Source organism: Magnolia sinica, chromosome 2 (genome assembly GCF_029962835.1).
Source record: "Magnolia sinica isolate HGM2019 chromosome 2, MsV1, whole genome shotgun sequence".
In the NCBI taxonomy this organism is placed as follows: Eukaryota; Viridiplantae; Streptophyta; class Magnoliopsida; order Magnoliales; family Magnoliaceae; genus Magnolia; species Magnolia sinica.
The window spans coordinates 53,591,543-53,617,179 of NC_080574.1; the positions used below are offsets into that span (position 1 = coordinate 53,591,543).

Below are 25,637 nucleotides of genomic sequence, written 5' to 3' on the forward strand. Positions count from 1 at the left end.
CAAGCACTACAAGAAAATGGGTCTTTATCGGTAGCCAAAAATGTTGCTAAAAGTCCAAAAAACCGCGAGTAATTCTTTTACCGGTGGTCATACATGTGCTGATAAAAGGGGGCATTACTGTATCATTTATTGGCGGTCGTATTTTTATGGTCACTGCTATAATGGAGACCGGCGATTATTATCCTTTGCCAACGCTTCTGTCAGCCATAGGTAAAGCCTGGAGAAGCACCAGTAAAAGCTATATAAGCACTGATAAAAGTATATTAAAGTGCCACAAAGAGGTTGCCAAAATGCCAGGAAAGATCTACAGAAACGCTAGAAAAGGCCTATCGAAGTGTCGTTTAGACATCAAAGTGCCAGTACAAGTATATTTAAGCACCGCAAAAAGGTTGCAAAAATGTCAGGAAAGATATAAAGAAACGTCAGAAAAGGCCCGCCGAAGCTTCGTTTAGACATATCAAAGCACCGGTATACATCGGTACAGATCTATCAAGGTATCAATAAAAGGCTCCCAACATGCCAAGCATAATTCAAATCTCATGAAACACCGATATATGCCATGGAAAATGCTTTAAAAACCTTTAAATATGCATTGGTAAAAATTGTTGACCGCAAGTTAAATTTTTTTTTTCTTAATCCATTTAATTGTCTATATTTAATTAGAACTTGTATTGTTTTTCAATATTTATAACCTAAAAAGTGTTGCACAACACAATTAAAAATGAATACTAAATAAATTGCATTACTTTACAATGAAAAGCGTATGATATTTATAATAATGCATTAAAAATGTTCTTAAATACATATAAAAAAATTCCTCCATCCATCCATCATTTGTCTCTGCTTACAACCTACAAGACAAAATAATAAAAATAAATTATTTACATTTCAACCATTTCCAGTGGTAGTGTAAGACCCTACCTGAGTATCATTTTGTTCCTTTAGGTCCCGCGGTCACACCAGTCGAATCCCGGTGACCCGTGACCTGTGGATTTCGTTTGCGGTCATCCTTAAGTCCCGTCATGTAGACTCGACCCGGATCGACTCAAAACCTATGCCATCGCGACCGCATCGGCACCGAGGTTCCAACGCCGCGTCTCATGCATAAATCTGACATGTACTTCTTAAGTTATGTGTCATGCATTATGGGCCATTGATCATGCTTGTGGGAACCACCTAGACCCTTGCACGTTTCCCCATGTGGGCCCCACCCTAGTGCACTATCTCCCATGCAAGCTACCATGATTGCCTAGCCTAGCTTAAACAATTATAAGTTTCTCTTTTCTAAAATAATCATGAGATTTCTTTTTTACTTCCCCATGTATTTCTCTTCCCTAAGCAAGTCATTTCCCCAAAACCCATCATTTCCCTCCTAACTCATCATTGCTACTACTACTTCCTTTCCCTCTTCTTTATTCTCTCTCATTTCTCTCTTTCTCCTTTCCTTACTAGGTGGAATGTCCACCCCTCCCTCCAAAATCCAGCAACATCTCCCTCTTCTCTCTCTCAATCCCACCATCTAAACCCCACCACCACCATTAGAATCCCACCTTTGGAGCTATGGAGTCTATGGCTTGAAGAGGATGGGTGATCTTGAAGGTGGGTGATGCATTTGGAGCTTCTTCCTTCCTTTCTTCTTGCATATTTCTTTTCTCATGTTTAGGAGTATGTAGGACCCACCAATCAATGGTGGGGTCCTACATAGCTCCATGATGTGTGGCTAGAAGCCCATTTGACGCATGCATGTTGCCATGGTGGGCCATTCTCCATGGACCCATCATGATGGACTCATTTTGATCTAGGATTTGTTGGGTCAACTAGACCATAAATGTATCGTGGGGACGGCATCCCCACCTTAGATTTTTTTTTATTTGTAGAGATCTTATGCATGCATGCATGCATGTAAAATGAAAGGTGTGGATAGCATTGGTGGAGGATTCATAGTGTCAGGATCCTCCCCTATGGCCTAATCTCTCTCTCTCTCTCTCTCTCTCTCTCTCTCTCTCTTTTCTCCCTTCTTTTTGTTACTGATGATGGTGGCCCACTGATGTGCTACAAAGATCCCAAACCCATCAGATTTTGGGACGTCCATGTGCATGTGGATTGTATGGGTTGGATGGCCCCATAAGGCATGATCTCTTGGAGATTTTCGGATGTATTTGGGTCTGGAATTTTTATGGTCCATCTAGGTGGACCCCACTTGTGTTTTTTGAGCCTTTATCCCTTTGAATATTTTTCTCTGTGCTGAAAATGGACAGCACATGTTGCTGTCCAAATTTCAGTCCCATTGGATGTATGATTTTTGGGCATTGTTTTGGGCCTGTTTGTAAGGTTTTTCTCCTTGATTTGTTTTGGGGTTTTCTGAGGTGTGGACCCCACCTAGATGTAGGATGGAGCCCACACCATCTATCCTTAATTTGAGACCCTTAGAGTGGGCCCAATAGGGTCGAACTGTCTAGAATTTTCTAGACTGTCCAGCAGTCCCGCATGCAGAAAATGGACTTGTTCCAGCTTGGTTTTGGGGAAAGTGGGCCATCCTAGTGGACCCCACTTGCTGTCCGTACATGGGTGCATCAAATCCACCCATTTCCCCTTTGATTTGGCAGGTCTAGGTCCACCCCATTAGGTGCCAAAGTTGGGGACAACAACATTTTTACAATAGCAGATTTTTTAGATATACCTTGCTGTTCATTTTTGTGTGATTGTTTTGAGCATGTGCTTGGCTTCCAAATTCCTCTCCCTTGTGGCCCACCTTGTGTGATCATGGGGCATCAAGACGATCCATATTTTGAGGGGACAAGGCTGGCCAACAGCCTTGCTGGACGTCCCAGGTGTGGTTAATGTCCAGCATGGGCTGGCCGTCCCACCCCACTTGAGCCCACCATGATGTAATGTTTCATCCATCTGTTCACCTATTCAGTGTGGCCCACTTGGATGTGGCCCACCCCTGGTGGGAGGTCGATGTTGGGGCCCACCTTGAGCTTTGATATGGCTGGCCGTCTAGGCCATTGGACCGTCCACCATGTTGGGACGCCCGGCTATTGCTGGACTTGCAGTCCAACAATTGGCCCACTTGATTTGTGTGTGGTGTGTACACTCTCCATCTGGTGGGGCCCCTTGTGTATATTGCTGGCCACCATGGGATTGATAATCCCTTCATTTTTACTAATTTTTGGACCCCCAATAGGCCTAAGAAGTGAGTGGGCTGAAATTCCAGCAAGTACCCAGAAAATTGCTGCATATGGTTGTCAGTCATGGGGATTGAGAGGCCCACCAGGCTGAGGGCTGTTTTGTGTACACACTATGCTTGTTAACCTTAGATTTTTAGGCTTAATTAATGCTCTTAGAGGCCCACTTTAGTTGGATTATGAGGACCCTTGTTGAACCAGATTTTTTTGGGATCATCCTGCAGGCCTAGATGGGCTAGAACGCCCAAGCTTGGCCCAGTGTATTTATGGGTTGTTCCCACCATTACGTTGGGCTGGTTAGGCTGAAATATGCATGTGGTTGGGCCCTTGATTGCCCATCTAATTAACCAGTTTTTGGGCTGATGTTGTAAGGCCCATTTGGCTCAACTTGGACATGATTCCTGCCTATGTATTTGGGCTTATGGGCTGCCCACTAAGTCCAACATAATGCATGGGTTTTGGTGATATTTTCTTGGGCCATAACCTCCCTTATAGGCCCATGTGGTTGTGTATTATTGGGCCATGATTTTCCCTTTTGGACCCTTGTTATATATGTAGGCCTTAGGCCATTTATTTGAGGCCCAACATGTGATGTATGTGATATGTATATAGCTGCCCATTTCCTTTGTATGATTGTATTCGGGCCATAAGCCTTGATTCTTAGTAGAATGTTATTGGGCTACCTTCTTGGGACAAATGGTGGTTGAATGTCCACATTTGTGGCCCCATGGTAGGCCCACTTGCATCTATAAGTGGTTAAAAGTCCACCATAGACTCTTGTTAGGCCCATTCTTATCATTTAGGCCCATGTCATTATCTATCTTAGACTTGTAGGTTACCCCAGGCTATTGGGCCCTCACTAGAGGTCCTATCCCTTTTAAGAAATTGTCTAAGTACCTAGACCCTACTTGGTTAGGAGGAGAGTACATCTTCACCACATTGGCATCTTTATTCATCTTCATGACCCACTCCCATACGTATCATATGCATGCTTGGTTGAGATGTGATTGGTCATGGTTGTGCCATTGGGCAGGATATTTTGGTATTTCCCTGAGGGATGGAGTTTCCCCTCTTAGGCACGTTGGATGCCTAGGATTGATGCATGGTTGATTGTGTGATTCATGCATCTGGCATTGCATAGCACGTGGATATTTGCCCTTACTTCATTAGGGCCATAGCCTCCACAGGCATATCGTAGATGGCTGGATTTGGACATCGAAAATGTTACTTGAGCATTTAGGGCACATAGGATGTCCTTGGGTGAAAGCCCCTAAACCTTCATGGTGCTAGGAGATGCCTTAACACCGAGACCAAGTGAAAAACATGAGCGCCCGAGTGCCTTATACCATTATGCCACGACTCCCACTGTAGTGTGGTCGGTTGAGATGGGGTGTGGCCTTACCCGCTTGAGTGATGGGGCAATAATTAGGCTGAGTTTGACTAGCTCGTGAATGGGTCCGCTACCGTCAAGCTTTGTTGGTGATTGGCTGTCCACAGGCGGGTAGTGAGGTCTCTTGCGCTTGTTAGACTGTACGTTAGGAGAGCAGCAGTCGGCTGGCAGTGTATTTGACCCCGGTAGATTTTCTACAATGGAATTATATTGATATGTGGACTTGATATGAGGACTGACATTGATTGCATTGCACCTTGCATTGGCATTAGTTATGTAGGCCTCTTGTGCATCGCCTTGGTATGGCGTTGGTACTCATGTGTTGCATTGCATAGCCTTGGTATGGCTTATAGCATTCATGCTGGTATAGCATAGCCTTGGTATGGCTAGTGGCATTGATGATATTCATGATTCATGCCACAATCCGCATTCTTTGATATTGCTTTCTCGGCACTGGTATTACACACACTTACACCGCCCTCTAAGCTTTCTATAAGCTTATGCACGATTGATGCGTGCAGGAGATTCTAGGCAGTGGCCGTAGCTGAGTAGGAGCGAGGAGCGAGGAGCATGCCGAGGACTCTTTTTAGAGTTGTCGTTGTTTAGATCTTGTATTCTTTTCCTTTGAGCCATTATACCTTGTATAAAGTTTTAATTCTTAGTGGATTTTATAATGTTGTTTATGTAGTTATTATCTGTGGTTACTATGTTATGATCTTAGGTATGCTCTTTATGGATCGGATTTATGTTGTAGAAATCCTCCTTATAGGATCCTAGGATCGGAACCTGGTAAATGGGGTACTGTGGAGGCTGTCGGCATCGAAATCGGCTATTGGGATTCTTGTAAGTCCGGTCACCGAGTCTGGGGCGTGACAGGTAGCCTCTATATAAATAGATCTTTAGATACACGTATTCCAAGGAAAATTATTTTTTTTAAAGTAATGATTGGGCAATCACCATTGTCATGAGCATTATTGAAGCACAAATTCCCTTTTGAGGGTTATTGTTTGGATAGAAAGTGAAAATTTTATATTTGTGAGACAAAGGACACTTCGTTTCTTGTCCCAGAGAATCTAAATTCTTATAGGAGTGCAATGATTTATGTGGGAACCTTCTCTTTTCTATCACATTAATGGAGAACATTTTCCATTTCCATTGATTTTCATAGAATTGATAATATCCAAACATGCCCTTAGTGGAAGGAATATTGGTAATAGTCAACATATCTCAACATATTAATAATAAAAAAATGGCATAGAAATACCTCATTTTCTGAGAGATAACCATCAGGTACCACTACAAGAAAATTGGCCTTCATCGGCGGTCAAAACCGTTAGTAAAGGCCCAGAAAACCACCGGCAAATCCTTTGCCTGCGGTCAGCTGACAGCCGGTAAAGCCTCAGTCGGTAAAGGTTTTCCCGGCGGTCAGGCCCTTTATTGACAGTTGTGCTGAACGCCGCTAAATCATAAGTTCTTTCTACACTACTAGAAAATTGGTAAAAAGCTACGGATAAAATCCGTAGCTAAAGATGTCTAGCCACAGTATGACCGTAGCCATTGGTTCCGTATATCTTCAAAACTTTGCTACGGATTAAATCTGTAGCTATAGAGTCATGGCCACTGACAATCCGTAGCTACAGAGAAAATCTTTCTTATGAAAAAGTAATTTAAAAAAGAAAGAAAAGGAACATACCATAGAGAAAATCTTCTTCTTCTTTTTTTCTTTTTTCTTTTTTTGTTTACACCAGTCTAAACCGCTAACATACCTTGGTTAATGTCAATGATCTCCTTGTTGCCAATGATTGCCATTGTTTCCAAGGGACTGGTTTCTTTTGTCGATCTTTAGTGAGTTGCAGTAAAAGGCATCAACACCAGTTAGCAGTTAGAATTAGCTCACACTCCAAATCACCATTCATTGTGTTCTGAGTGGCTGTGACATGTAAAACACAGATCCTTCTTGAATTTACCTTCGCATAATATAATAATGGTAGAGAAGAGGAAGTGTGCCAGTGTCACCTATTTGAAGATAAAGCAGGGAATTTGTAAGACAATTAGAAACACTACATACACACACAAAAACAAAAAAGAAAAGATTCAAGGTCTAAGCCAGAAAATAGACAAAAAAACAAAACAAAAATATAACTTTTTTCTAGAGTAATACTATGACCATTGATTTTGGAGAAGTGGGGTCCATGTAGATAATCCAAACTGCTGATCTAATGGACCAATAGTGGATGGGACCGGACCAAACTCACTTTTTGCTATTCTAGGGGAAAATAAACTAGGTTACCTTTAAAACATCCATTGTTAATCCTTATAGATGCCTAAAGCCAAGAACACGAACTCGAACATGACTCCCTTCCTTGAACTTTTCATCCAGCTTGCAGACTTCCTCATCAACCACATCAGATATCTGTAACTCGCAAAAGAAGAATCTTTACATTTTCAGCCTGGGTTGTAACAACAACACCAGAAGGATCTTTAAATATGAACCAATCATAAAAAAAAGAAGGCAATGCCTTCATCAGTATATTAAGAAAAGCTAGAGAGGAAAGAATTCAAAATTAATGCATGAATTGGTATGTAAATGTTATATCTACTTTTGCAATTGATGCAATATTTGAATGTGGCCCATCATTTATATGATCTGGAATACACGAAGGCTGCAGCAGTAAGACAGTAATGACGGTTGTAGAGTGAATATGGGTGCAGAAATCTTGGGTTTTATCTAGTGACTTAAAAGAGCAAACCTGGCATTATTGATGATGAGATGAAACCATATGGTTAGGTACTATTTAAGTCATAGCTGCACAAACAAAGGAAACCTGTCAAACTAATGAACAACCATCTCGTTAATACCAACCAATAATGGAAATTATACATCACTAATGCACAACATTTTCATAACAAAGCAGAAAATCTTATATCCCAAATTGTTTAGGCTTTGACTCGGAAGACTTCTTCAGTAGTATGACCACATGTAATCCATATTTTTGTCATAACTTGCAGGTACCAGAACACTTTGGCAGATAATTTGAAATGATAGTAAAAAATTATAAGCTACATAGCACCACTGGAAACCCAACCAATTAAAGACAGACATGCAGTAAAAGTCTAAAGGCTGAAAAGACAAACATATGAGGTTGTTCCCTACCATAGCAATTGCCATCATTTCAAATGCTTGAATCCTGAAGCACAGCCACCAACAAAACAAGAAAAGAAAAATGAGTTAAAAATGAAAGCGCTTTCCAAAAGAAAATCTACTAAGATCATCAATGAAATGTATGTAATAGGGAAACAGAGCTTGTCACTAGATATATAAAGTACAAATTCCAAAGGTTTGATTTATTGGCTACACTAGAGTTCACATATTTAAAGGAGAAAGGAAGCTAAAAGTGAGAAAGCACATGATGAACCGTACATTTTGTTGGATGACAAGACTTAGATGAATTCCAAAGGTTTGATTTATTGGCTACACTAGAGTTCACATATTTAAAGGAGAAAGGAAGCTAAAAGTGAGAAAGCACATGATGAACTGTACATTTTGTTGGATGACAAGACTTAGATGATAAGTGAAAGGACTTTGGAGTTGCCATTAGATGATAGAAATCGCCTTTCTTCAAGTCATGCCACAGTAATCTTCCATTCTATGGTCCTTCACAAAGAAAATATTTGGATGAAACTCAAAAGTGAAGCAAATACTAATTAGCTAGATAGGGGGACTTTGGATGCCAAATGCATCAATGTACATGTGTTGGTTTCTATACACTTAGCTAAATAGACTGTTTCTCAAATTTGAACACTCCAAAGATAGTGATTAACTAGAAGAAACCGCTGACAAGTAGAGAGAGTCCACTTTAGGTTTTAAAACAGTGCTTTTATGCAACTTTAGTTATGACATTTTGCTAAGTCTTCTTATAAATTGTAAACAATTAATATGGCCCGTGTGACCCCATATTTTCTTCTCCGTCCTGTATTCCTGTTACACTGTATGCATGTGCCACTAATAAGAGTCATGTTTTGAAAAGAATCCTCATAAACTGAATTGTGGAGAAAATACAGCCAAACAAGATTGAACTAGTTTCAGGTGGACCACAACATACAAAACAGTGGTGGAAGACCATTATAAACATTTTTTTTATTATTTGTGGGTCACAACAGTTTTGGATCTAATCTTATCAAAACAGGTTGGATGCTAGCAGATGGCAAGTCAAAAATGATAGTGTTGGAAATATGTAAATACCCATGAAAAAGCTGGACAAATAGATGGTCATCGGTCCAACAATCCCTGTTGTTGATGTCATGGGTCAATGCAGCCAAATGTCAAGGTCCCATCGATATAACCCCTCTTCTACTCTTATGTATGATAATGAATATTGTCTTAGTTTAATCAAACTAATAAAAATTTTCAGAATAAGAGCAAGATTTTTCTCTAGGTCTTCGGTACCAAGTTCGAGTTCTTTTGCATATTCCACTTCAATGTCTTTTATTTTTTGGGAACTTCTTGGTATTGTCTATGATATGATACTCCTTTTCATGTTTGGTAAATGAAATTTCAGGTAATTATAGATCACCATATTCTCTCACTTGGTAATTACAATTTACACCTAATGCAACATTACTCATTTTTTACTGTTGTACCATATTCCTCCTGCTTAGGATATTCCCCTTAGTCATTTCATTTTATTTACAGTAGAATCCCAACATCAATAAATAGCCCTTTATTTCATACATAAGAGTAGAAGAGGGATTATATCGATCAAGAATTGAGCTTCCTTTCTACCCTGTGATCAAGATCAGCAACTTCATTCATGACACCCTTGAACCAGTCAAAGGAACCTTGTTCCCGGGTCACCCAGTAGAAATAGGCATTGGTTGTCTTTAAAGGTTTCTTCCGTTTTGGAGACATCTTATTAACAGAGCTCTAATCGCTTGTTCCAGCATACGAATCAGTTGCCTGGCTAAAATTCGAGTTGGAATCCTAAAAACAGCAAATTCGAGTGGTTAATAAATTCTTCCTACCACTATATTTCCATCTTTTTTACTTTTTTCCTTTTTTCATTTTCATTAGCTTTGACTAAAATATACTCACTGCTTGCTCTGCTATTTTATGATATTGTTGAGCAAATCTTTCAATATACTGATGAAAGGCGTTGCTCCTATTCCTAATCCTACGAGTAACAAGACATCATATTTACGATAATCCTGAGCAGGAGCTCCATAAGGCCCATCTATCAAGAGCTTTGGCAAACTGTAATAGCAAGAGACTTAAATGTCAAAAACATAAAAAAGAAAAAGAAAATATAACCAGAAAAGTAAATTCAACTCCAATGATTTTGGGAGTAACAGAGGCAAGGTCTATACCTTTTCTTGGTGGTTTCATCAGCTCTTAGAAGCCCACTTTTACCTGCTACTGGAGGCTCACATACCTCGGAGAAGACCCTTGTGAGCTCTCGTGTCCAATCAGCCAGCTGCCGGATGTGGATGCTCAGGTAATCATCTCTAGGAGCTGAAGTAATTGAGAACGGGTGCCTGTGGTGCACATATTAGTGTGAACACAAGCACATTTTGAATATACTACTGATTAGCAGGGTAAATGTAGTGTTCCTTCGTACAGGAAATGCTTAGGACACTGTTCAAGAAAGCATGATACAAACAAAGCCTTTAAAATTCCAAATGACTTTCAGAAAAATGAATTGAATTGATAGTTCATATATTCAGAAGAGTGACAGGAACATTGACATTATGTGAAAGTTTATTAACATCAATATTATAAATCCCTGTAATCTTAAAGGAAAAATCATTAGGGCGTCGATGGACATGATCTGGGCTTAGGGTCCATGCAATAATTTGGATGATCTAGGCCACAAAAGAGAATCCCAAAGATTTGGAAGTGTTGTTGATATCAAGCATAACTAAGTGGCCAATATTTTAGAAAGTGAAATACATAGTTTAGAAAATGATGATGGTGAAATACACATCACAACTACAAGTATTACCTATACATACATATGCACATATGTATATATGCATGAATGCATGTGTCTACACACTCATGTATGTAAACGCACAGACATGCATGCCAAATATATTGGAAACTGAAAGAAATGATTTTTTCCCCTAAGCCACGCTAGGGCCTCAATAAATTACGTACATTAATGGCTAACACATGCCCAACCCATGAAACTCATAAAGAGATTGGAATATTTCAGTAGATGTTACTATTTATTTGATCGGTGTTTTGTATACTGTTTTCTATGAAATAAAGGGCTATTTTGTGGTAGTTAAAATGATACTATAGGAAAACTTTTGATATTCTGGCAGAGTATGATGGTTGATATACAGGATCTAATAAATTGTAAATGCAGCATAGAATCATAACTCAAATTAAACCAAAGGTTAGACTAATTTGGTCAATTAACTACACTCGTGGTGGAAATTTATTGGAAAATAGCAATGGTTCAAACTCAGGGCACTCCAGTCATCTCCAATTTCCCATGGAAAAAAGAAAAACAAATGCACTTAATACCACAAATATCCAAAAGATTATATTTAAAAAATAGAAATAAAAAATGCAGCTAAAGAGACAATGTTCCTGTCAGACATACTGTCGAATAGCTTGCGGGCATGTGCCAAATCCTCACACCTTATATACATATTTGTTAACCCACGTCTGAACATGCAATCTGGAGGTTTTGGATTTGAAATATAAGAGATTGAATGGCTCACTATGCCTCCAATGTAAAAGCACATAGATCTTACTGATAGATGTAGAGTTGGGAGTCTTTTCCGCAGTTTACAAGAGCAATTCACCCAATCTCTGCATATCACTCGAACAGCTTCAAGAAAGAAGAGAAAAAAAAAAAAGATCAAAACCTTAATGCTTGAAAAGAATATCTGAGAGAGATTGATAGGGAGAGTGAGAGTGAGGGGAGAGCGAGCGGAGAGGGAGAGGGAGAGGGAAAGGGAGAGCGCGTGAGAGGGAGAGTGCACGAGAGAGAGAGGGAGAATGAGAGCGCACGCGAGAGGGAGATGGAGGGAGAGCGAGAGGGAGTGGCAGAGAGAGGGAGTCGGCGCAGGAAGGGAAATGGGATTAGGGTTTTTGTTTTTGTTTTTTTTGTTTTTTTTTTTTCTTATAAGACCCTTTGCCTACGGCCATTAAAACGGGCAGCCGGCAAAGGGTAACCCCATCCGTCGGATAAGCCCGGTTTTTTTGCAGTGTACCATGAAGTTGTCTTCACTTCCATCGTTATCCTCATCCTGAGAATGCCTTCTTCTGGATTTTTTTCCTCATCATCTTTGTCATAGTCAAAGAGGCTTTCGCCTGGCTCCTCCTGCACACGACAATGGCATTAACAGCTGAAACTTGGTTGATAGTCTAATGATTCATTCATATTACATAATTCAGATAATACCTCTTCCCATTCCTCATCACTCTCAACATCATAGTCCAAATCAGGGTCCTTAAAAGGGTGGCGAGGTCCAATGACATCACTATGGAAATAAAAAATAGCAAGTAATAATTAATTGCATTTAAAACAAGTAAACATCTTGTATAAAATTCAAGTCAAAGGATTGAAATGCTTGACTTTTCCTAGATGAAGTGTCATAATATGCAGGCCTGTAGCTCTTACCAAACTGCAAAATCTTTTTAGTTTTATTGCATGACTGTACGATGGTCAGAGCATCATCAACATTTGGCATGATTTATCTTTCATGACAGTTTCATCCTAACCACCTACAAGCTTCTCCAAACTCGGCTCATTGTTGTCCTTTACCTCGCTGTTTGTTAAGTCCTTTATTTGGAGTGGTTACTTTTCCAGAAAGCTCAACTTAAGAGGATGGTCCCTATAGCTGAAGTTCCTTAATAGGTGAAATCTTGGGTTTATGCCAAACGCCCCAATGCAATCTATGGTTGCGAAGAGATTGACTCAGCTTATTCCAGGTAACTAGTTGTGACCTGCCAAACAAATCAGTTCAGAGATGACTAAGGAAAGAAGAGGTTGGTTGGTTGTGAGAAGACATTGCATTAGATAGATAATAGATAGGTATATAGATAAATAATACTAACTTGAGAAGGTCATTGGTGCAAACACTATTACCCTGAGAAAGGGCGCAGTCCATTGATAACGTGATCGCATTAAGCTTCTCCTCACTTTTCCCGAAAGAATCTGGCTCTGAGGCTTTTGATGACACCCTGTTATCTTGGACATCTAAATTATTCTTCTTCTTCTTTCTTTTCTTTTTTTTTTTTTTTTTTTTTGTACTTTTAAGAAAACGCTCCATGATTGAAGCTTGGTTTTTTATGGCAGCCTGTTTTTTGAATTCAGCTTCTTCCTTCTCCCAGTGCCGTTGATCCTTCTAAACTTCATCCTGTTGCTGCTTAAGTTGCTTCTTCAATTCAACCTCTTCTTTCTCACGACAAAATTCTTCTTTTTCATCTTCATCTTTCAGACGCTTGAGTTCCTTTTCCTATAGCAGGAAAGCTGATAGAACATGGGGGCATGTTTGCAAGGCAAAATAAAAAATACCAAATAGTGCTTGCAACAGCCAAAAACACATGACATGAAGACATTCAGAATAGATTGTAACTTCATTCTCCTCCATAACAGTTGCATCCACATTTACAAAAAAAAAAAAAAAAAAAAAAAAAAAAACAGTGAATAAGGCTTAACAACAGCTAAAAATGCTTAATTGTAGAATAAATTTTAGGAGTATGGACAATATCACACTTACACTTTGCCATTTCTCCCTCTACAGCTCATGATCCTTTTGTTTCTTTTCCTTCTCAACATCCCGCTTATTTATCTCCATGTCCTCAATTAACTCTTTCTTTTAATTTCACTTACTTTTCAGCCTTATAATAATAAATAGTACCAATTTTATCAAAATTAATGGCTCACTTGAATCACATGTGGGCCTAATTTTTGGACTCATGACAAACTTTGGTGTGACATCTAATTATTGGAATGGATTTCATACAATTGTCTCTATACATCTTCTTATACTAATAGATTGGAAGAATTCTAGGGCCTGGAACATTGGCACCCCTAAATTATATTGAGCTTTATACATCTTATACAAATAGATTGGAAGACATTTAAGGCCTGGAACACCAACAATTCCTTTCATCCTGGCAAATATTACTGAAGATCCATATGCACATAGCCACTGTATGAATGGAATTTATGTTCCTCAATTGAAACCATCTAGATAGCAAGGCCTCTATGTCACACCTAAAATATCATGCAAAATCAAGGATGGTGAAGAGTAAATGGTCCAGAGCTCCGTACATGTAGACCCATCATTCAATAATCTAAATAGTTGATTTGATGGGTCCAATAAAAATGGAGGTTGTTAAGAGAATAAATGTATACCATCCATCCACATTTGATGGGAAAGTGCCCAGCTATTGAAGCGTTAGAATTTTCCAATTGGAGATTTTTAGGGCACTCCCCATCCATGGTGGGCCCTCAAATCAACAGTTCAGTATTTTGAACCATGGTAATCCCCATGTGCAAAGCCTAGCTATCTAGTAATCTACACATAGATGGGCAAATCTAATTTCTCGTTTGATATTTTCCTTTATGGAGAGGATAATAGTCATTCAATGGATATTTTTCGCTTTGAATTTTCTTGTAATTCATTCAATGTTTACTCGATAACTCTACATCTGATTTTCCTCTTAGGTATTTAGAGTTGTTGTAGCTGGTTTTGTGATCTTTTCAGTTCAATTACACTACCAAAAAACAGGGCAAAGCCGAAGGCCCAGAGTTGCTTTCCCCGATGGCTTTTAGCCGTTGGTAACCGACAGATTTTAGCCGTAGCCGTAGCCCACAAATCCGTCGGCAGAGAGTATTTTTAATGGTGGACGTCCAACCAATAATGTTTTCTGATTGTGTGGTCCACCCAAGATTTATTTCAATCTAGTTTTTTGGGATCTGATCTAATGATTTTGTGAAATGGATGGACGGCGTGGATGAAACAAATCTATCATGGTGGGCCCATAGAGCGATACCAGGTCCAAAGATCGGCTTACCATTTTGAATTTTAAGTTTTGCATTGTGAGTCTTGTATTTTATATAAAATGGTGGTGACTCGTCTATAACAATAGTGGGTAATATGTAGAGTTATCCAGACCATCAAAATAATTGGTCTAGATGTAAATAGTAAATATTTATAATTTTATTATGTAAAAAAATCTTAACCATCCATAACATGGTCCAATGTATGTACAGTCGTTAATAGAGTTTGTTTGTAAATAATGGTAAACTCACAATATACAGATTTGAAATTTTTATCTAAAACCATCCAGCGCCCGCTCCTCTTTTCCCTCTTTTCATCTTTTACCTCTTACCTCCATTGACGAGAAATCCTCCCAGGGCCGTTTGAGCGTCATCTTCCATTGAGCATCACCTTCAAACAGAAGGCACTGCGTTCCGTTTCACCTCCACTGAGGTATATTCTACTTTCCTATTTCATCTCTCCCTCGAATTGTATTACAACAAATTTCTCTAATGCATCTCTTCCTTTTCTTATCCTTACTTTCCTTACAAAATTTGGACCCCATAGAATGCCACAACACCTTCCATATCTAGCTTTTTTATTTTTTTATTTTAATTTTTAGGTGGATTTATTGAGGGTGGCAGGTTGTCCAAATGAGATGAGTGGGCGCAGCCCATTGTATTGATTATTTTTAGTCTAGGTTATTGAGATGCTGCCAATGGCATAGATTGTTTCATGGTTCAAAGTTGGATCTATAATGGGTTTTGGGCTGCCTATTGCATCTCAGTCTGAAATAGTATCCATCTATATGCCTATCAATGCAACCCATTGTTTAAGAGAATGTATGCTATCTCAAGGGGAAAGTTGGAAATAAAAAATCTCGAGGGGATCGGTCCTTTTTAATATAGGTGTGAAGTGATTATATACTGTATTTGTAAGGACAGGTAATTCCCAGTTAAAAGAGGTCTCAAGTTCAACTGCTTGGGCTATCAGTTGGTAACTTCAAACCTTTGTGTGTGCGTGCCACAAGAACCGTCCAACATGTTAGCCCTTTGATGAGGATCACCTTGTAAAAATAGGAATGATGTTATGAACAGTATGGATTTGGGGGCATTGCTGGGGATGGATGGAGAGGAGAGAAGGGAAGAGCAGATGATCTGTTTTGGGATTGTAGAGGGAAGAACCTCATGTTTTGTTTATAGTAGAAAGGCAGGAGATCTGGATCCATGAGCAGCTTCCTTTTGTGTGCTTGATTTTTTTAACGTCATTGCATTGGTTTTGTTTTATTTTTAGCCATTGGATGCAGATGGGATTTTTGGTTTTTTATCTCTCTGGTGATTGATTAAAGGCTGGAGATTTAATTTTGGCTGGGGTAGTCATAATTCTGTGATCCAAACTGTTTATATGGTGGGCCACAGCAGATGCAATACCCAGAAATAGAAAAGAATTCTCATATTGGATCTGCTAGGCCATCTCAACCGTTGTTTTGTGGGCCATTGATTTAGAGTTTAGGATATCTGTTTCATGGCCGTTGATCAAAAGTTTAGGATCTTCCAATTTGGAAGATTTCAAGGCTACTAGCTTGTTAGATCAATGGCTTGGATTGATGTATTCTATGAATGTGGGAAACCTCTTGTTGCTGGTTAGCATGAAATCGGGCAAAAGATAAAATTATAGGGAAATTTTAATGAAGTTGTATGATTTGTATTTTATTAACGAATTCTGTATGAGGTATTGTATGACACTTATATTGATTTTTATTTTCAACCAGCAGTAGAATGAGTGGGCCTACCTTTTTTTTTAGTGGTTGGTTATGGTACTGCTTGACTCAAATCTCCCTTGGGCCTTATTAATCCTAGCCATCCAATGGAAATTGTTCCATTACAATCAATGGTCTAATTTTGATGAGGCCCAATCAATGCCTAAGGGTCATCTGATGGCAGAATCTAATTTAGGGTTTCTCCAAAGAGACTTGGGTATTTCCTATTCACCATGGAGGCCACCATATGAATGATCCGCATTAGAAAAAGTTGGATGAGCTCTCGTACAGCTGGGCCTCAAAGCAAAAAAAAAAATCTTTTTTTTTTTTAAACCTCTTAACACATAAACAAACATGGGCGTGGTGCAAGGCCCAATGGTCTACGGAATAGCCCAACCCATTGACAATCATGCTCTAATGCCCGACCGGACCCAATGGTTTGCAAACATGGTTTGATGTGTCGTCTGAAACTGGCACGCATTGATGTTCCATGTCTAACCTCTCTCATGGCATGATTTGTAGCAATCCTCCATCTACATTTATATGCTTTTGCAGTGGTTAAATTCAGGGGTTGTCTGCATTGAGTTATTTGAGTAACCTGTATATTTCAATTATTAGAGTATTGTAATACTTGAATATTGTAATTGCTAGCAACTATGATATATATATATATATATATATATATATATATATATATATATATATATATATATATATTGGAAAAAAAAAAGGATACAAAAGTTAAGTAGGCCAGGCGCATGAAACAATGAATATTTAACGCCTACCATTGGATCAGCCCTACCCACCCTAGTTGAAACTGCTTTTTAAACTCACCTTGATTTTAGGGGCTGGAAAATAAGCAAACCCAAATCTCAAATGGCCACACGGCTTGAATGGTGGGTATTGTATGCCCACGGTTGAAACATGCTCACTAATTTCATAATGGGTTTGAAATGATTTTAGGCTATTGAGGTTAGTGAGAGTGGGTCTTGAACCGAGAATGTCCAATCCTCATTTAACTTAGTGATGCTATGCTCAATAGCATTTTTTGTTTATACAAGAATGTACAATCTTTACTAGAAGTAAAGGCTGATGGCAGCTGGCATCGTGCGAGCAAAGGCGCCCCTGAGCAGGTACTAATTTTTCTTCTTATATTTTTCCCAGTTCTCATATAGATGGAAGGTATTTCAATATGGATTGGGCTGTTGTTCACTTGTTTTGTTTGGTCTCCATGAACAGATTTTGAACCTTTGCAACTGCAAGGATGATTTTAGGAACAAGGTTCATTCTGTGATAGACAAGTTTATTGAACGTGGGCTTCGATCATTGGCTGTTGCAAGACAGGTTTGTCATAGTTGTTTTTCAGTGTCTTGATTCTATCTCTGTGATAAAATCCTCCTCTTATCATCAGTTCTATGATTTGGCTGATTGGAAGTGCCCGAGAGAACAAAGGAGAGTTTGGGAACACCATGGCAATTTGTTGGTCTGTTGCCTCTCTTTGATCCCCCCAGGCATGACAGTGCAGAAACAATCCGCAAGACTCTCAACCTTGGCGTGAATGTGAATATATTGGCAGTGGTAGACGGGAACAACAACATGACATTATGGAAGGAGGCGGTAGATGGAGAGTGGCAACAGGTGATGACAGTTGAACCCTAGATCCAAGTTCTTGGGTTTCTCTCTCTGTTGCTGTCTTCGTGTTTTGTGGTTGTGACTGCAATTTTTTTATTTTTTTTTCCTAGTGAATTTCTCAGTGTGTTTCTCCATGATTTGGTTTGGATATATTTGGTGAATATTTGTTAGTTTGGACAATTAAATTTGTTGAATTTAGGATCAAAAGAATTTACAGATGGTGATGACTTTTCAAAAAAAAAAAGGTGATGATTCAGACCGTTCATCCAGAAGCTCGTATACAGATTTCATGCTAAGGTGAGTCATGTGATTTTTTATCACAGAGTGTGGTGTCCATCTTCATGTCATTCTGACTGCATATTCGAAAACACTCCTAGATTGAAAGATCTTGCCTAACCATTTTCTCTTGACCAAAGCGGATTAGGTGTGGCCCTTACCATGGGGCCACCTCGATATATTTATTTTATCTGTTTTTCCAGATCATTTTAAGGTATGCAGATCCAATTCTCAGGTGGACAATAGCATGGGAAAAGGTGATGATTGACCATTAATCGACCACAAAATTTTTGAATCAAGCTGATTTTTTTGTTCCTTTTTTTTTTTTTTTTTAATACCATCCATGGAGGTTTGTTTGACCTTATCAACATGTTGAATGGCAAATAAAAATTGCAGAAACATTACAGTGGGCCGTAGGAAGTTTTTAATGGTAGGGTGTTCAATCACCACTGTTTCCGATGATATGGTCCACTTGAGATTTGGATCTTCGTTTTTTTGGGCTCATGCCATAAAATGATGTGGAAAAACAGATGGACGGTGTAGATATAAAATATATACATCAAGGTGGGCCCCACTGTCTTGGGTGAGGCCCGGTCGCACTTAATCCGCTTAGCCCTCTTGGGTTTTATTTTATTTATTTATTTATTTCTAACATGGTCCTTATATCGTTGGTCTGTTGGATTAATGGTTTGGTTGTTATCGTGGGACCCACTTGTTAGTGCTCAGGGCCTGGGATGCTACCCATGTCCTGGTTGAGGATCATACCCGAGTTGGGAAGACTGGTGTAGTTGAATGCCTGTCCCATTGTGGATGGTCCATTGGTTGTAGGGAGGTTGATTCAATGGTTAAGATTGTCTAATCTGTAGATTATCGGAGTTCTGGAAGATGGCTGGTGGCCATTGAGCAGCACACACGTACGCTGGACCCTAACTCGCAATAGAGGCAAATTCAATTCTTCCTAATTCCCTGTATTTGGTTAAGAAAAAGAATGGAACTGCTCGTGATTTGGGGAAGAGGGGGAAAAAAATTCCTATTTAATGTATATTCCATGTCCTGTGGTTCACCAAATCCCTACAAGGGTCTCTTTTGCATCTATCAGGCATATTCATTTTTCACTTCAGTTCTTAATATTTCCCCTATTATGTTAGTGACAGGAGCTAACTGAATGTTGCCCCTGTTATATAAAAATACATTGACTTCTTAACCATCTTGGTTACTGGAATTACTAGCACAGTTTTACAAAATTCTGTTGTAGTATTGTCTGATAACCTCGTTGATTTCTAGTTCAGGCCCCTAACTTGCATTTCCTTCTTGTGTAATCTGAATGAAGTGCCTGAGGTATTGATTGAGCTTTTCTTTTCCACATGTAACAACTCTTAACACAAGTCTGTCTCGCATTATCAGCACTTGTCATTCGTGCAGTAGAACACAAGAAGCCCATTAAGCAGCTATTTTCTAGTCCTGACCGACTGCGAACCCAGGATAATGGTAATATTGCTGTTTTAGAGATGCTTACTGTTCTTCCAGAGGAAGTCATTGAGGATCAAAATAATGATTGTAACATCAATTCGGATCGTAGATGCCAGTATGGCTGAGAGGTTTGAGAATTTTTACAATCATTATTATAGTACTCTTTCTTGATTTTGTTCTAAGTTATTTTTGAAGAATCATAGCTGTTCCTTTCTGTTTCCCTTTTGCATGCTGCATGATAATCTTGTTATATTTATTCTGATGCTGCTTGATCATCTTGCTATATTTATTTTGTTCTTCATAGATGGATGTATTTCTTCTACTCATAAGGCAACCTTTGATTCTCAAACAGCTTCTTTCACATACTCCTACCGTTCTTAAATTCCTGGTGCACCAATCTGAGCAACGATATGAGGATGGTGTTCAGATTCATGAGAAGAGTCAAAAAATATTGAGATGTTTGCTAAGTTGGGTAAGATATTTTTTGAAAGACTTTGCTATTTTGTTACAATGATGTTTTCTGATCTAGGTTGTTACTATTTATTTTTCTTTTCTGCTCCTTCAATCGATAGCAGAAAGTACCATAAAAAAGGGCGGAAATTTATCATCTTTTCTAATGGGTTAATTGAGCACAATTCATGATGATATCATCAAAGCTCCAGCCTGAACTAGTAAGGGAGTTGACCCATCTCAGTTTAGTGTGTCTGCATTTGAACATAGAACAAACACAAGTTAAACAACTTTGTTTTTTCCAGTGTCAGGAAGTAATATCTATGTAGCTAATGTGTGTGTGTGCATGCACTCATGCTCGCATGTGTGTGTGGGATGGGCTGTTCGCTTATGCAAGGATAAAAAGAAAAGAAAAATCAGGTAGGGAAAAGTGAAGAGAAGAAAGATTTGTGCAATTGCAAGAGTTATGTCTTACCACCCATCTGAAAGCTTAGCTGAATCTCAGGTTCGTGCTGGCTGCATCTCAGAGATTCCTCCCTCCTCACTGCCAACTCACCCACTTCTTAATTTTGTCTTCAACTCCTTGCAGGTATGTTTTCACCATCTTATGTAATCAGTTCTGCTCATGTTGCATTCCTTCATGCTGATGAGTGGATTAGCTTGATTTTTAAGTAAGGGCATCTGCGCAATTGATCCCATCTTATGGATGGATTGGATCTTAAAAATATCTGCCATGTTTGCACGTGGGATGGCTTGTGAAAGAGCTCCTTTATGTGCATATGGGCTTGGCAATGTTTTGGAAGTAAACCAATTTTGACTTAGGATGTTGCTTACAGCCTTCCTGGTTGAACGGTTTGGTTAAGAGATCGGATAACTAGCCTGACCTAGGCAGTTCAATTCCAAAAGTAAGTATTATGGCAACCCATGAAGCCAAACAGTTCCAGTCCAAACTGGTCCAATTGCCCAGTCCACTCTGGGTTTTAAAACACTAAGGTAAACTGTTTGGAATTCTCGAAGATGCTTTCTTTTTGCTGATTGATTCTCAAAATTGTTTCCAGGAAGTATAAAATACAACAATTCTAATGATTACACAGGAAAATTATGAAGATCAGCATCGCTTTAATTCTATTTGATGACCTAGGGTCTAACTGAAGATATGCCCCTCGATAGAGTGGAATGGAGGAACAGAACATGTAGCTGACCCCAATTAATTGGGATGAGGCTTAGATGATGATGATGATGATGATGAAGAACCTAGTTTTACTTCTTTAGATCATTATATAATACTGTTGGGAACATTAAATAAAATGATTACACAATACTGTTGTCATCATGTTCCACTGGCCTTCACCATAGCCTTGTCCTTGCTCGTTAGTATCTACATGATTGAAGGCTACTATTCATTGGCCTGGTGATATTGTAGGTTAAATTTATAACATTTGGTTAAGAAATTATAAAATTATAGAATAGATATATTGCGTTTCTTCTCCTTTCTTTCTTTCCTTTCTTCTTTCTTTTTTTTTTTCCCCTAAAAATATGGTTGTCCTTGACAACCACATCCATGTATAAAAGTACGCACCATTAAACCATCACTCAATTGTGTCTCATAATCATCTGGATCTCCTAACCAATGCCTTCCCATAATGCACATATTTAGTCAAGTGCATCTGTGCAGATTCTACATGATTACTACTCACAACACTATATACCATGTACCAAAACCACCCGCAATCCAGTGAACCTTGATACACATACATGCATGCAAATATGCATGCGCCCACTTCTACACACAAGATGCACCCATGCATGTAGGATGTTGTCTATATATCTATTTATGAATGGAATTGTGCATGTACTAAGCATTGAGATGTAGAATAATTGGGTATTGTCACACCAGTAAAAAAGTGTGAAGCAGTTACTAATAACAGTCACGTGGGAGTATGGGAAGAAGAGATTGAACCAGGAAATGCATTAGTCTCACACCTGTGATATGGATGCTAGTCATTGGCATCTATCAAGCCTGACCACACAAAAGTTGGGCTGTCGATGGGCCGGACCTGGGCCAAGCAAACTCAAAGTCATGAACAGGGCTGGCCTGACAAGCTCAGCCTGACCAGTTAAAATCCAGTTGAAACCAACCATGAGTGTGTCCCATTGATAGCCCTACCACTAAGAAGAGATTTTCCAAGCACCAAGCACCCCCATCAAACTTGGACTAGGCCTGTCCTGTTCATTTGGTGGGCTTAAACATAAGCCTGTGTTTGACCTGCAAGCTTAAAACAGACCAAGTTTGGACTGTCGGGCTAGGCCTGTACAGGACTTATCTCCATGGGAACTATGCCAAAATGTATGAATTTAGCCTTCTTTTTTTTTTTCTTGGTGATTTTTATTTTCTCAGTTCTCATTTATTGGATATGTTCATTAGAATCCTTTTCTTACTAATTGTATACAAACTCACTCCCCTAGGCACTAGAGTTCCATGTAATGCACAACATATTTCCATTTCATGCATTGTCATCTCTTACATGTATTTGATGATGACCCTTTTTTACCTATGAGTTCGTCGTTTGTAAGATTGAAATACCTTGTTTAATGTTGTATTGTCTCAGTCTATTGACATTCGCCATTGAGTCCTTAAGTTGATAAATGCATAAGCATCATATTAGCTTGGCTATTTTATTTTTTCCTTTTTTAGTGACTGAGATTATTAACAAGTATCTTCTCATTCTTCTTCTTCTTTCTTGCAGAATCTTAGCAATAGGGAGCCTGCTGAGACTACTAGGTGGAGATCACCTGCAACGCAGGGTTGTGGCGTTTGAGGGAGCTATTCTTCTCATTTCATCTCCTATGGTATACATGTTCCCCATCTTAATATGAAAAAACTGCATTTATTTGAAACACTTGGTTGCTGTTGAAGCCTGCTTTAGCACTTGGATGCTCTCAAATTCATGGCAATGCATTTGCTTCTCTCAAATTCCATGTATGATAGTGATGTTAATTTTTTATTTTTGTGTTACCATTTTACATTTGAACCATGACCATATGCAATCTGAGGTGTGGGGAGGCTCATGAGGTTCCTTAGAGATCTTTCTCAGTTGTCTCTAGCATCCCTGGATTAAGCTGAGAAGATGACCTATTGCAGAACATGTATGAGGACGGAGATGACATTTGTATACAAGGTTGGTCATCTTGTGCACAATGTGTATCAATCATTTACTTTATGCTTTCACAAAAATTGGACACATGCCATGATGGTTTGTGATCTGAATTTTTGGTGAGGAAACTTGTTTGACAGTCATGGTCTGCTACAGCGGTTGAGGCCACATGCACGCACATGTTGAAGGTGATACTTTTGTCCTTCTATATTATATGTGTGCAACTAATGCTTGATGTGGAAATCTGGCCCTTTTGAACCTTTTGAACCTTCCCTAATTGCGTAAGTGGCTGAACCATCTCTGTATGTTACACATAATTTGTCGTCCACTAGTTTTTGTAAATGAAAATAAGAGGATTGATCTTAACAGTATGGTTGTCATGCACATAGACAGAAAATGCTTGCAATGAATGTTTATGAGTACTAGGTGGCCTATTAATGAAAACAATGTCTTTGTCCATAATACGCCTGTTTATGATTTGACCAACTTTCAAATATTTATGTCCTTTTGAACCTTCCCTAATTGCATAAGTGGCTGAACCATCTCTGTATGTTACACATAATTTGTCATCCACTAGTTTTTGTAAATGAAAATAAGAGGATTGATCTTAACAGTATGGTTATCATGCACATAGACAGAAAATGCTTGCAATGAATGTTTATGAGTACCAGGTGGCCTATTAATGAAAACAATGTCACCGTCCATAATACACCTGTTTATGATTTGACCAACTTTCAAATATGTATGTCCCTTTGAACCTTCCCTAATTGCATAAGTGGCTGAACCATCTCTGTATGTTACACATAATTTGTCATCCACTAGTTTCTGTAAATGATCCATATTGTATGCCGTGACCTTCTCTTCAAATGTGATCTTTTGAACAATTTCTAATGGTAAACCGATTTCATGAATCCCTTTGTATGCATCCCTAGTAATCACACCACGAGAAGAGAACCCTGATCCCCTCAGGATATTTGGTGCAACCAAACACAGCCTAATTTTGAGTTGTATTAACAAGCACCCATGGTTTGGAATTGCTAGGAGATATATGAAACAAGGGATCACCGTTTGGCGAGGCGGATTGCTGCTGTAGGGACTGATTCTCGTCCTCTTTTGCACCAAGAATCTAGCGATGCTTACACAAAGGTGCCTATATATATATATATCCTGCCATTCTAAATATGTTTATTTTGTTACATTGGTTAGATATAATAGATCTGAATTTCACTGAGTTTTGAAGAGACCAAATGTCCGGATCATGTCTTAGCAGATACTGCTCATGCTATTTGCTAGTGGTTGGTTAGTGAATGGTAGATCAGAATTGATGAATTATAAAAGCATTAATATATAACCTAGTTATTGTATTGACCACTCTTTCTCTAAATTTTGTGCAGGCCTTCGTGCAGCTCACCACGCTATTTGGTGAAAGGGGAGAAGCCTATGCCACTGTCTCCCTTCAATGTATGTTTTCAAACTTTTGGAGTGATTGTGATGTTCTTCTCTTGTTTTCTCAAGTTATGGTCATAAGATTGACAGTTGATTGAACCCAAATGTAAATATGAGGATGATGTTTGTAGATTCAAGATGTCGTTGGAAGCTCCTGCGTTTAGTGGCAGATGGCAAATGGGCACCGCTGGACATGCTCTGCCAAAATCCCAATTGGGATAACAACTTCCTGTTCTTATCCCAACTGAGATTGGATCCCACTTAAATGTGGTTTCCATTTTATGCTCTACTGCTGAAGGCAAAGTAGATAGGTTCCACTAAAGTCATAGAACCAATCCCATTAAGGTTCTTCCAAATGTTTCCTAACCAATCATTTTAAACATTAAACAAGGCAATGGTACTTATGCACAGGGTGCAATGGTCTTGTAAGTACCACCCATTCTTTTCTCTTGGATCGCCCATGTTTCCAGATATCAATTTGCACTCTAATTATTAGCTCCCCAGCTGGAGATTAAATTCAAAACTATAGATTTTGAGCTGTTCTTCTGTGGGACATAATTTATGCTATTTTGGTCCTTGATAGAGTGGAATGGCAGAAAAAGGAATCATGTAGCAGACCCCTGTTAGTTGGGATAAGGCTTAGGTGATGATGATGATGTTCTCTAGTAATTCTTTCTAGGCATACCATATTTTCTGAGCTTGCTGTATAACCCTGTACACTCCTAATAAACTGAGATAATTCACTGTTTGTTGCGAAAATTTGCCAGATTTATTTTTTATAAAGATTGCATGGAATTGAAATAGTGGGATGGGCTGAAAATTTGAGAAGACTTAAACATTAGACTTTCTATAAGATTGAAAATGAC

General features: G+C 38.9%; 2 long non-coding RNA genes across 2 annotated transcripts; one reads left to right on the forward strand and one right to left on the reverse strand.

Annotated features, from left to right (window-relative positions):
• Window positions 1-8,501: 8,501 nt before the first annotated feature.
• On the reverse strand, window positions 8,502-11,560 carry LOC131228878 (uncharacterized). Its single transcript, XR_009163098.1, has 3 exons — window positions 11,341-11,560; window positions 9,943-10,110; window positions 8,502-9,829 (listed from the first exon to the last, which is right to left on the reverse strand). It is a non-coding gene; the product is annotated as an uncharacterized LOC131228878 (long non-coding RNA).
• Window positions 11,561-17,571: 6,011 nt separating this feature from the next.
• LOC131228884 (uncharacterized) lies at window positions 17,572-18,190 on the forward strand. Its single transcript, XR_009163099.1, has 2 exons — window positions 17,572-17,690; window positions 17,778-18,190. It is a non-coding gene; the product is annotated as an uncharacterized LOC131228884 (long non-coding RNA).
• The last annotated feature ends 7,447 nt before the right edge of the window (window positions 18,191-25,637 follow it).